Below are 12,529 nucleotides of genomic sequence, written 5' to 3'. Positions count from 1 at the left end.
CCAGCTGTCCCGTACAACTCGCGCTTGCGTCCTATGTCACGCGGGGTCGACCAGCTGTCCCAGGCCACTGTGGCCCACGACCGAAGGTGCACAGATGTTGACCAGCTATCCCCGGCGACCGGGGCCTGGTCCAGGGCCCATGAGGTCAAAATGCTGTCCCAGGGGAATCAGGCCCATGCCCGAGGGCCAGCAGGGTCCACCAGTTTTCCCGGGGGACTCGGTCCCGGCTCTGAAGGCCCTTGGGGTCGAACAGCTATCCCTGGCAACCCGCGCTTGAGTCCGATTGCCCATGGGGTCGACCAGCACTCCCAGGCGACTCGGGCTAATGTGTGAGTGCCCGCGAGGTTGACCCGATGTCTTTGGCAAATCGGGCCCGGGTCTGAGTGCTCGTAGGTTTGACCAGCTGTCCCGTGCGACTCGGTCCCGGGTCTGAGGTCCCGTGGTGTTGACCAGCTATCCCGCATGATTTGGGCCTTTTTTCGAGGGCCCACCCGGTCAACCAGCTGTCCCTGGCGACTGGGGCCTGAGTCCAAAGGCCCTCGGTGTCAAACATCTGTCCCTGGTGACTCGCACTTAAGTCCATTGGCCCGCGGGGTCGAGCAGCTGTCTCGGGCAACACGGACCCTGTTCCGAGGGCCTGAGGGGTCGACCAGCTGTTCCGGGAGTCTTGGGCCCGTGCCCGAGGGCCCATGGTGTCGACCAGCCTTCCCAGGCCACTCGGACCATGCCTGAGAGCCCGGATGTTGACAAGCTCTCCCGGGCAACTTCGGCCTGCCTCTGAAGGCCCGCAGGCTCGACCATCTCTCCCGGGCCACTTGTGCATGGGTCTGAGGGCCCGTAGTGTTGACCAGCTGTCCCGGGCCACTCGGGCCCGGGTCCGAAGGCCCACGGGTTTGAACAGCTCTCCTGGGTGAATCGCACTCGTGTCCGATGGCCCGCGGTGTCGACCAGGTCTCTGGGGCGATTCGGCCCCGTGCCCGAGGCCCCATGGTGTTGACAAGCCGTCATAGGAGGCCCCGGGCCGGGTCCAAGGGTTCACGGGGTCGACCAGCAGTTCCGGGCGATCGGGCCTGGGTCCGAGGGCCCTCAGTGTCAACCAGCTGTCCTGGTAACTCAGGCCCGGGTCCAAAGGCCCGAGGGTTTGACCAGCTCTCCCGCACGACTGGGGCCCAGTTCCTAGGGCCCGCGTGTTCGACAAGATGTCCCGGGCTACTCTCACTTGAGTCAGATGGCCCGCGTATGCGACCAGCTCTCACGGGCCAATCGCGCTCGAGTCTGATGGCCCGCAGGGTCGACCAACTCTTCGGGGTGACTCCGGGCCGGGTTCGAGGACCCACGGATTCGACCAGCTCTCCAGGGCGAGTAGGACCCAGGTCCGAGGGCCCTCGGTGTCGACCTGCTGTCCCAGGCTCTCGGGCCCAGTTCCGATGGCCCGCGGGTTTGAGCAGCTCTCATGGGCAAATCGTGCTCGGGTATGAAAGCCCGCGGTATCGACCAGCTATTCGGGGCAACTCCGGGCCGGATCCGAGGGCCCTCGGATTCGACCAGCTGTCCCGGACGACTAGGAACCGGGTCCGATGGCCCGCAGGATCAACCAGCTGTACCGCACAACTAGGGTCTAGGTCCAAGTTCTCGCGGTGTGGACCAGCTGTCCCGCACGACTCGGGCCCTGGTTCGAGGGCCCGTGGTGTCGACCAGCTGTCCCTGGCGACTGGGGCCTGAGTCCAAAGGCCCTCGGTGTAGACCATCTGTCTCTGGCGTCTCGCACTCGGGTCCGAGGGCCTGCGGGGTCGACCAGCTGTCCCGGGCGACTCGGGCCCTGGTCCGAGCGCCCGCGGGTTCGACCAGCTCTCCCAGGCGAATCGCGCTCTGATCGGAATGCCCGCGGGTTCGACCAGTTGTCCCGGGGAACTCGAGCCCGTGTCCGAGGGCATGAGCGGTCGACCAGCTGTCTCGGGAGACTCAGGATCTTGTCTGAGGGCACACGGTGTAGATGAGGCATCCAGAGCAACTCGGGAATGTGCCCGAGTGCCCACGGGTTCGACCAGCTATCCGGGGGGACTCGGGCCCGGGTCCGAGGGGCTGCAGTGTCAACCAGATGTACCGGGAGACTGCAGCCGGGATCCAAGAACCTGATGTGTGGAACCACTCTCCCGGGCCACTCGTATGGTGTCCTATGGCCCGCGGGTTCGACCAGCTCTCCCGCATGACTCAGGCCATGGTTTGAGGGCCCACGGGGTCGACCAGCTCTCCCTGACCCTTGGGCCCGAGTCCAAAGGCCCTTGGTGTAGACCATCTGTCCCTGGCAACTCGCACTCAGGTCTGAGGGCCGTGGGGTCGACTAGCTCTCCCGGGAAATTCATGTGTGAGCCCGAACGCCCTCGGGGTCGACCAGCTGTCCCGGGCGACTCCAACCCGCCTCCAAACGCATGCGGGTTCCACCAGCTCTTCTGGGACACTCGACTTGGGTCCGAGGACCTGCGGGGTCGACCAGCTGTTCCTGGCAACTCGCGCTTGGGTCCGAATGCCCTTGGGGTCGACCAGCAGTCCCGGGCAACTTGGGCCCATGCCCAACGCCCTGCGGGGTCAACCTGTTGTCCCGGGAAAATAGGGCCCGGGTCCGAGTGCCATCGGTGTCTACCAGCTGTCCCTGGACAATTGTGATTGGGTCCGAAAGCCTGTGGGGTGGAGCAGCTGTTTCGGGCCACTCGTGCTTTGGTCCGAGGGCCCGCGGGGTCGATCAGCTGTCCTGGGCCAATCTGGCCCGGATCTGCGTGCCCACGGGTTAGACCAGCTCTCCCGGGCCAATCGCACTCGGGTCCAAGGGCCCACGGGGTCGATCAGGTGTCCCACGCGACTCGGCCCCGGGTCTGAAGAACCACGGGGTCGACCAGCTCTCCCGGGCGACTCGGATTCAGGTCCGAGGTCCCGTGGCGAAGCAGCTGTCCCAGGCGATTCTGGCCTGGCTCCGAGGGCCCGCGGTCTCGACCAGCTCTCCCGGGCCGCTTGTGCTTGGGTCCGAGGGCCCCCGTGGTCGACCAACTGTCCAGGGTGACTCGGGCCCGGGTCCGAAGGCCGGTGGTGTGAACCAACTCTGGCGGGCGCCTTGGGTTCTTTTCCGAGGTCCCGGCGTCAACCAGCTGTCCCGCATGTCTTGGGCCTTCTTTCGAGGGCCCACGGGGTCAACCAGCTGTCCCTGGCGACTGGGGCCCGAGTCCAAAGGCCCTCGGTGTCAATCATCTTTCCCTGGTGACTCGCACTTAAGTCCTTTGGCCCGTAGGGTCGAGCAGATGTTCCGGGCGACAGGGACCCTCGTCCAAGGGCCTGAGGTGTCGACAGGCTGTCCCGGGAGTCTCGGGCCTGTGCCCGAAGGCCTGTGAGGTCGACCAGCCTTCCCAGGCAACTCAGAACGTGACTGAGGGTCCGGGTGTTGACCAGCTCCCCCGGGTGACTCCGGCCCGGCTTTGAAGAACCGCAGGCTCGACCATTTCTCCGAGGCCACTCGTGCATGGGTCCGAGGGACCATAGGGTTGACCAGCTGTCCCGGGCGACAGGGGCCCGTGTCCGAGTGCCCGCAGATTCGACCAGCAGCCTCGTGTGACTCGGACCTTGGTCCGAGGGCCCACAGATTCGACCAGCTGTCCCGCGCAACTAGGGTCCGGGTCCTAGGTCCCGTTGTGTCCACCAGCTGCCCCGCATGACTTGTGCCTTTTTTTGAGGTCCCACGCTGTCATCCAGCTGTCCCTGGCGATTGGGGCCCGAGACCAAAGGCCCTCAGTGTCAACCATCTGTCCCTGGCGACTCGCACTCAAGTCCCAGGGCCCGCGGTGTCGAACAAATGTCCGGTGGGACTCGGGCCCGGTTCCGAGAGCCTGCGGTGTCGACAGGCTGTCGCGGGGGACTCGGGCTCATGCCCGAGCGTCCGTGGGGTCGACCAGCTGTCCCGGGACACTCGTGCTTGGGTCCGAAGGCCCTCGGGGTCGACCAGCTGTCCCAGGCATTTCCGGCCCGGGTCCGAAGGCCCTAGGTGACGACCCGCTGTCCTGGGCGACTCGTGCTCGTTCCGAGAGCACGAGGTTTTGATCAGTGGTCCCGGGCACTCGCGCTTGTGTCTGAGGGCCTGCGGGTTCGACCGGCTCTCCCGGGCGAATCACCCTCGGGTCCGATTGCCCGCGGGGCCGATTGGTTCTACGGGGCAACTCGGGCTCATGCCCGAGGGCCCGCGGGGTCGACCTGCTCTCCCGAGCGACTGGGGCCTGGGTCCAAAGGCCCTCGGGTTCGACCAGCTGTCTCAGGGTGACTCGGGCCCGTGCCCGAGGGCCCGTGGTGTCGACCAACTCTCCCAGGTGACTCGAGTTCGGGTCCGCTGTCCCTCGGGGTCAACCAGCCGTCCTGGGCGACTTGGGTCCTGGTTGGGGGACCGCAGTTTTGACCCTGCGTCCCAGGCGACTCGGGCCCGGGTCCGAGAGCCCGTGGTGTTGTCCAGCTATCACGGGGTATCGGGCCCGTACACAAGGCCCTGTTGTGTCAACCAGCTGTCCGGGGACACTCAGGCCCATTTCCGAGGGCCCACGGGTTCGACCATTTGATTCGGGGGATATGCGTTCGGGTCCAATGCCCCAAAGGTGTCGACCAGCTCTGCGGGGTGACTTGGGACCGTTCCTGAGCGGCCACGGGTTCGACCAGCTGTTCCGAGCGACTCTGGCCCCGGTCCAATGCTCCACGGGTTTGACCAGGTCTACCGGGCAACTGGGGCCCGTGCCCGAAGACCCGCGGGGTCACCAGATGTGATGGGTGACTCCGGCCCGGCTCCGAGGACCTGCGGTGTCAAACAGCTCTCTCGGGCCACTTGCAATTGTTTCCTAGGGCCCGCGGGGTTGACCAGCTGTCCCGGGTGACTGGGGCCCGGGAGAGAAGGCCCACGGGGACGACCAGCTGCCCCGGGTGACTGGGGCCCGGGACAGAAGGCCCTCGGTGTCGACCAGCAGTCCCGGGCGACTTGCATTCGAGTCCGAAGGCACGTGGGGTCGACCAGCTATACCAGGCAACTCAGGCCTGGGTCCGAGGGCCTGCGGGGTCGACCAGCCCGCCTGGGCGAATCGCGCTCGGGTCGTAGGGCCTGCGTGTTCAACCAGCTGTCCTGTGTGAATCAGGCCCAGGACTGAGGGCCTGAGAGGTCGGACAGCTGTAGCCGGGGACTCGGGCCCATGCCTGAGGGCCCGTGGGTTTGACTAGCTGTCCTGGGAGACATGGGACCTTGTCAGAGGGCGTGCGGTGTCGACAAGCCTTCCCGGGCATCTCAGGCCCGTGCCCAAGGGCCTGTGGTGTCCAACAGCACTCCCGGGGGACTCGGACTGTTCCCGAGGGACCGGGTGTCGAACAGCTGTCCTGGGCGACTCGCGGATGTGTCCAGGGCCCCCGGGACAACCAGCGGTCCTGGGCGACTCAGTCCGGTGCCCAAGGGCCCGCGGTGTCGACCAACTCTCCCGGGCGATTCGGGTTCAGGTCCGAGGTCCTGAGGTCGACCAGCTGTCCCGGGTGACTCGGGCCCGTGCCCGATGGCCCGCTGGGTCGACCAGGTGTGCCGAGCCACTCGGGCCCTGGTTGGAGCGGCCGCGGTGTCAACCAGGGGTCCAGGACGTCTCGTGCTCGGATCCGAGGGCCAACGAGGTCAACACGATATCTTTGGCAACTGGGGCCCGGTTCTACTGATCCGTGGGTTTGACCAGGTATCCCGGGTGAATTGGGCCCGTGCCCGAGGCCCCGCGGTGTCAACAGGATATCCCGGGAGACACCGGACCAGCTCCAAGGACCTGCTGGTTCGATCAGCTCTCTCGGGCTACTCGCAATTGTGTCCTAGGGCCCGCGGTGTTGACCAGCTGTCCTGGGTGACTGGGGCCGGGTCCGAGGGCCCGTGGTGTCAACAGTCTCTCCCAGGAGAATCAGACTCGTGCCTGAGGGCCAGCAGGCTCCACCAGGTGTCACGGGCGACTCGGGCCCGGGTCTGAGGGCCTGCGGGGTCCACCAACTGTCCCGCGTGATTTGGGCCCAGATCCGAAGGCCCACGTGTTCAAGCAGCTCTCCCGGGCGACTCGAGCTTGGGTCCGATGGCACGTGTGTTCGACTCGTTCTCCCGGGAGACTCGAGCTTGTGTCTGATGGCCCTCGTGTTCGATAGCTCTCTGGGCCAATCGCGCTCAGGTCCGATGGCCCGCATGGTCGACCAGGTGTCTCGTGGGACTCGGGCCCGTGTCCGAGTTCCCGAAGTTTCGACCAGCTGTCTCGCGCAACTAGGGTCCGGGTCCGAGGTCCCGTTGTGTCGACCAGCTGTCCCGCATGACCTGGGCCTTTTTTCGAGGGCCTAAGGGGTCAACCAGCTGTCCCTGGCAACTCACACTCCAGTCCGAGGCCCCGCCGTGTTGAACAACTGTCCCGGGAGACTCGGGCGCTGGTCCGAGAGCCCGCGGTTTCGACCAGCCCTCCCAGGCGCATCACACTCTGGTCGGATAGCCCGCGGGTACGACCAGTTCTCCCGGGGGAAACGGGCCCGTGTCTGAGGGCCTGAGGTGTCAAATAGGTGTCCTGGGCGAATCGGGCCCATGTCCGAGTGCCCTCGGTGTCGACCACCTGTCCCCGGACCCTCACGGTTGGGTCCGAAAGCCCTCGGGGTCGACCAGCTGTCCCGGGAAACACCGGCCCGGCTCCGAAATCCTGTGGGGTCGACCAGCTGTCCCCGCGACACGGCCACGGGTCTGAAGAACCGCGGGGTCGACCAGCTTTCCTGGGAGACATGGGACCTTGTCAGAGGGCGTGCGGTGTCGACCAGCCTTCCCGGGCATCTCAGGCCCGTGCCCGAGGGCCCGTGATGTTCACCAGCACGCCTGGGGGATTTGGACTGTGCCCGAGGGCCTGGTTGTGGAACAGCTGTCCCGGGCGACTCGCGCAGGTGTCCGAGGGCCCCCGGGGCAACCAGCGGTCCCGGGCGACTCAGTGCCGTGCCCGAGGGCCCGCGGTGTCGACCAACTCTCCCGGGCGATTCGGGTGCAGGTCCGAGGTCCCGAGGTTGACCAGCTGTCCCGGGTGACTCGGGCCCGTGCCCGATGGCCCGCTGGGTCCACCAGGTGTTCCGCGCGCCTCGGGCCCTGCTTGGAGGGGCCGTGGGGTTGACGAAGGGTCCTGGACGCCTCGCGCTCGCATCCGTGGGCCCACGGGGTCGACCCGATGTCTTTGGCGACTGGGGCCCGGATCCAATGATCTGCGGGTTTGACCAGGTCTCACGGGTGACGCGGGCCCGTGCCCAAGGGCGCACGGGGTGGCACATCTGTCCTGGGCGACTCGTGCAAGGGTCCGTGTACCCACGAGGTCGATCCGATATCTTTGGCGAATCAGGCCCGGGTCTGAGTGCCCACGGGCTCGACAAGGGCTCCTGGGCGACTCGGGCCCGGGCCAAATGGCCCGCGGGGTCGACCAGCTGTCCCAGGCGATTCCGGCCCAGCTCCGAGGGCCCGCGGTCTCGACCAGCTCTCCCGGGCCGCTTGTGCTTGGGTCCGAGGGCCCCCGTGGTCGACCAGCAGTCCAGGGCGCCTCGGGCCCGGGTCCGAAGGCCGGTGGTGTGAACCAACTCTCGCGGGCGCCTTGGGTTCTTTTTCGAGGTCCCAGGGTCAACCAGCTGTCCCGCATGTCTTGGGCCTTCTTTCGAGGGCCCACGGGGTCAACCAGCTGTCCCTGGCGACTGGGGCCCGATCCCAAAATCCCTTGGTGTCAACCATCGGTCCCTGGTGATTCGCACTCAAGTCCGTGGGCCCGCGGGGTGGAACAACTGTCCCGTGCGATTGGGGCCCGGGTAAAAGTGCCCGCAGGTTCGAACAACTGTCCCGGGCGACTGGGGCCGGGGTCCGAGTGCCCGCAGTTTTGACCCGCTGTCTCGTGTGACTCAGGCCTGGGTCCGAGGTTCCGCAGTTTCGACCAGCTGTCTCGCGCAACTAGGGTCCAGGTCCGAGGTCCCGTTGTGTCGACCAGCTGTCCCGCATGAATTGGGCCTTTTTTCGAGGGCCCAAGGGTTAACCAGCTGTCCCTGGCGACTCACACTCCAGTCCGAGGCCCCGCCGTGTCGAACAACTGTCCCGGGCGACTCGGGCCCTGGTCCAGGGGCCCGCGGGTTCGACCAGCCCTCCCAGGCGCATCACACTCAGGTCGGATAGCCCGCGAGTTGGACCAGATCTCCCGGGAGAAACGGGCCCGTGTCTGAGGGCCTGAGGTGTCAAATAGGTGTCCTGTGCGAATCAGGCCGGGTCCGAGTGCCCTCGGTGTCGACCACCTGTCCCCGGACCCTCACGGTTGGGTCTGAAAGCCCTCGGGGTCGACCAGCTGTACCGGGCCACTCGGGCCTGGGTCGGAGTGCCCACGGGTTCGACCAGCTCTCCCGGGCCAATCCCACTCGGGTCCGAGGGCCCACGGGTCGACCAGCTGTCCCCCGCGACACGGCCCCGGGTCTGAAGAACCGCGGGGTCGACCAGCTTTCCTGGGAGACATGGGACCTTGTCAGAGGGCGTGCGGTGTCGACCAGCCTTCCCGGGCATCTCAGGCCCGTGCCCGATGGCCCGTGATGTTCACCAGCACGCCTGGGGGATTTGGACTGTGCCCGAGGGCCTGGTTGTGGAACAGCTGTCCCGGGCGACTCGCGCAGGTGTCCGAGGGCCCCCGGGGCAACCAGCGGTCCCGGGCGACTCAGTCCCGTGCCCGAGGGCCCGCGGTGTCGACCAACTCTCCCGGGCGATTCGGGTGCAGGTCCGAGGTCCCGAGGTCGACCAGCTGTCCCGGGTGATTCGGGCCCGTGCCCGATGGCCCGCTGGGTCCACCAGGTGTTCCGCCCGCCTCAGGCCCTGGTTGGAGGGGCCGTGGCGTCGACGAAGGGTCCTGGACGCCTCGCACTCCTATCCGTGAGCCCACGAGGTTGACCCGATGTCTTTGGCGACTGGGGCCCAGATCCAATGATCTGCGGGTTTGACCAGGTCTCACGGGCGACGCGGGCCCGTGCCCAACGGCGCACGGGGTGGCACATCTGTCCCGGGCGATTCGTGCAAGGGTCCGAGGACCCCCGATATCGATCCGATATCTTTGGCGAATCAGGCCCGGGTCTGAGTGCTCACGGGCTCGATCAGGCCTCCTGGGCGACCCGGGCCCGTGCCCAATGGCCTTCGGGGTCGGCCAGCTGTCCCAGGCGACTGCGGCCCAGCTCCAAGGGCCCGCGGTCTCGACCAGCTCTCCCGGGCCGCTTGTGCTTGGGTCCGAGGGCCCCCGTGGTCTACCAGCTGTCCAGGGTGACTCGGGCCCGGGTCCGAAGGCCGGTGGTGTGAACCAACTCTTGCGGGCACCTTGGGTTCTTTTCCGAGGTCCCGGGGTCAACCAGCTGTGCCGCATGTCTTGGGCCTTCCTTTGAGGGCCCACGGGGTCAACCAGCTGTCCCTGGCGACTGGGTCCCGAGTCCAAAGGCCCTTGGTGTCAACCATCTGTCCCTGGCGATTCGCACTCAAGTCCGTGGGCCCGCGAGGTCGAACAAATGTCCCGGGCGATTGGGGCCCGGGTCCAAGTGCCCGCAGGTTCGACCAGCTGTCTCGTGTGACTCAGGCCCAGGTCCGAGTGCCCGCAGTTTGACCCGCTGTCTCGTGTGACTCGGGCCCGGGTCCGAGGTGCCGCAGTTTCGACCAGCTGTCTCGCGCAACTAGGTTCCGGGTCCGAGGTCCCGTTGTGTCGACCAGCTGTCCCGCATGACTTGGGCCTTTTCTCGAGGGCCCAAGGGGTCAACCAGCTGTCCCTGGCGACTCACACTCCAGTCCGAGGCCCCGCCGTGTCCAACAACTGTCCCGGGCGACTCGGGCCCTGGTCCCAGGGCCCGCGGTTTCGACCAGCCCTCCCAGGCGCATCACACTCTGGTCGGATAGCCCGCGGGTTCGACCAGTTCTCCCGGGGGAAACGGGACCGTCTCTGAGGGCCTGAGGTGTCAAAGAGGTGTCCTGGGCGAATCGGGCCCGGGTCCGAGTGCCCTCGGGGTCGACCAGCTGTCCCCGGAACCTCACGGTTGGGTCCGAAAGCCCTCGGGGTGGACCAGCTGTCCCGGGCGACTCCGGCCCAGCTCCGAAATCCTGTGGGGTCGACCAGCTGTTCCAGGCCCCTCGCGGTTGGGTCCGAGGGCCCACGGGGTCGACCAGCTGTCCCAGGCCACTTGGGCCTGGGTCGGAGTGCCCACGGGTTCGACCAGCTCTCCCGGGCCAATCCCACTCGGGTCCGAGGGCCCACGGGTCGACCAGCTGTCCCCCGCGACACGGCCCCGGGTCTGAAAAACCGCGGGGTCGACCAGCTTTCCTGGGAGACATGGGACCTTGTCAGAGGGCGTGCGGTGTCGACCAGCCTTCCCGGGCATCTCAGGCCCGTGCCCGAGGGCCCGTGATGTTCACCAGCACGCCTGGGGGATTTGGACTGTGCCCGAGGGCCTGGTTGTGGAACAGCTGTCCCGGGCGACTCGCGCAGGTGTCCGAGGGCCCCCGGGGCAACCAGCGGTCCCGGGCGACTCAGTGCCGTGCCCGAGGGCCCGCGGTGTCGACCAACTCTCCCGGGCGATTCGGGTGCAGGTCCGAGGTCCCGAGGTTGACCAGCTGTCCCGGGTGACTCGGGCCCGTGCCCGATGGCCCGCTGGGTCCACCAGGTGTTCCGCGCGCCTCGGGCCCTGCTTGGAGGGGCCGTGGGGTTGACGAAGGGTCCTGGACGCCTCGCGCTCGCATCCGTGGGCCCACGGGGTCGACCCGATGTCTTTGGCGACTGGGGCCCGGATCCAATGATCTGCGGGTTTGACCAGGTCTCACGGGCGACGCGGGCCCGTGCCCAAGGGCGCACGGGGTGGCACATCTGTCCTGGGCGACTCGTGCAAGTGTCCGTGTACCCACGAGGTCGATCCGATATCTTTGGCGAATCAGGCCCGGGTCTGAGTGCCCACGGGCTCGACAAGGGCTCCTGGGCGACTCGGGCCTGGGCCAAATGGCCCGCGGGGTCGACCAGCTGTCCCAGGCGATTGCGGCCCAGCTCCGAGGACCCGCGGTCTCGACCAGCTCTCCCGGGCCGCTTGTGCTTGGGTCCGAGGGCCCCCGTGGTCGACCAACTGTCCAGGGCGCCTCGGGCCCGGGTCCGAAGGCCGGTGGTGTGAACCAACTCTCGCGGGCGCCTTGGGTTCTTTTTCGAGGTCCCAGGGTCAACCAGCTGTCCCGCATGTCTTGGGCCTTCTTTCGAGGGCCCACGGGGTCAACCAGCTGTCCCTGGCGACTGGGGCCCGATCCCAAAATCCCTTGGTGTCAACCATCGGTCCCTGGTGATTCGCACTCAAGTCCGTGGGCCCGCGGGGTGGAACAACTGTCCCGTGCGATTGGGGCCCGGGTAAAAGTGCCCGCAGGTTCGAACAACTGTCCCGGGCGACTGGGGCCGGGGTCCGAGTGCCCGCAGTTTTGACCCGCTGTCTCGTGTGACTCAGGCCTGGGTCCGAGGTTCCGCAGTTTCGACCAGCTGTCTCGCGCAACTAGGGTCCAGGTCCGAGGTCCCGTTGTGTCGACCAGCTGTCCCGCATGAATTGGGCCTTTTTTCGAGGGCCCAAGGGTTAACCAGCTGTCCCTGGCGACTCACACTCCAGTCCGAGGCCCCGCCGTGTCGAACAACTGTCCCGGGCGACTCGGGCCCTGGTCCGGGGGCCCGCGGGTTCGACCAGCCCTCCCAGGCGCATCACACTCAGGTCGGATAGCCCGCGAGTTGGACCAGATCTCCCGGGAGAAACGGGCCCGTGTCTGAGGGCCTGAGGTGTCAAATAGGTGTCCTGTGCGAATCAGGCCGGGTCCGAGTGCCCTCGGTGTCGACCACCTGTCCCCGGACCCTCACGGTTGGGTCTGAAAGCCCTCGGGGTCGACCAGCTGTACCGGGCCACTCGGGCCTGGGTCGGAGTGCCCACGGGTTCGACCAGCTCTCCCGGGCCAATCCCACTCGGGTCCGAGGGCCCACGGGTCGACCAGCTGTCCCCCGCGACACGGCCCCGGGTCTGAAGAACCGCGGGGTCGACCAGCTTTCCTGGGAGACATGGGACCTTGTCAGAGGGCGTGCGGTGTCGACCAGCCTTCCCGGGCATCTCAGGCCCGTGCCCGATGGCCCGTGATGTTCACCAGCACGCCTGGGGGATTTGGACTGTGCCCGAGGGCCTGGTTGTGGAACAGCTGTCCCGGGCGACTCGCGCAGGTGTCCGAGGGCCCCCGGGGCAACCAGCGGTCCCGGGCGACTCAGTCCCGTGCCCGAGGGCCCGCGGTGTCGACCAACTCTCCCGGGCGATTCGGGTGCAGGTCCGAGGTCCCGAGGTCGACCAGCTGTCCCGGGTGACTCGGGCCCGTGCCCGATGGCCCGCTGGGTCGTCCAGGTGTTCCGCGCGCCTCGGGCCCTGGTTGGAGGGGCCGCGGTGTCGACGAAGGGTCCTGGACGCCTCGCACTCCTATCCGTGAGCCCAC

Source organism: Sus scrofa, chromosome 4, assembly GCF_054392235.1.
Source record: "Sus scrofa isolate SSC_HxYL_T2T_F1_AM1 chromosome 4, Sscrofa_HxYL_maternal_Yorkshire_Landrace_v2.0, whole genome shotgun sequence".
Classification (NCBI taxonomy): Eukaryota; Metazoa; Chordata; class Mammalia; order Artiodactyla; family Suidae; genus Sus; species Sus scrofa.
Note: the sequence above shows the minus strand (reverse complement) of the source record.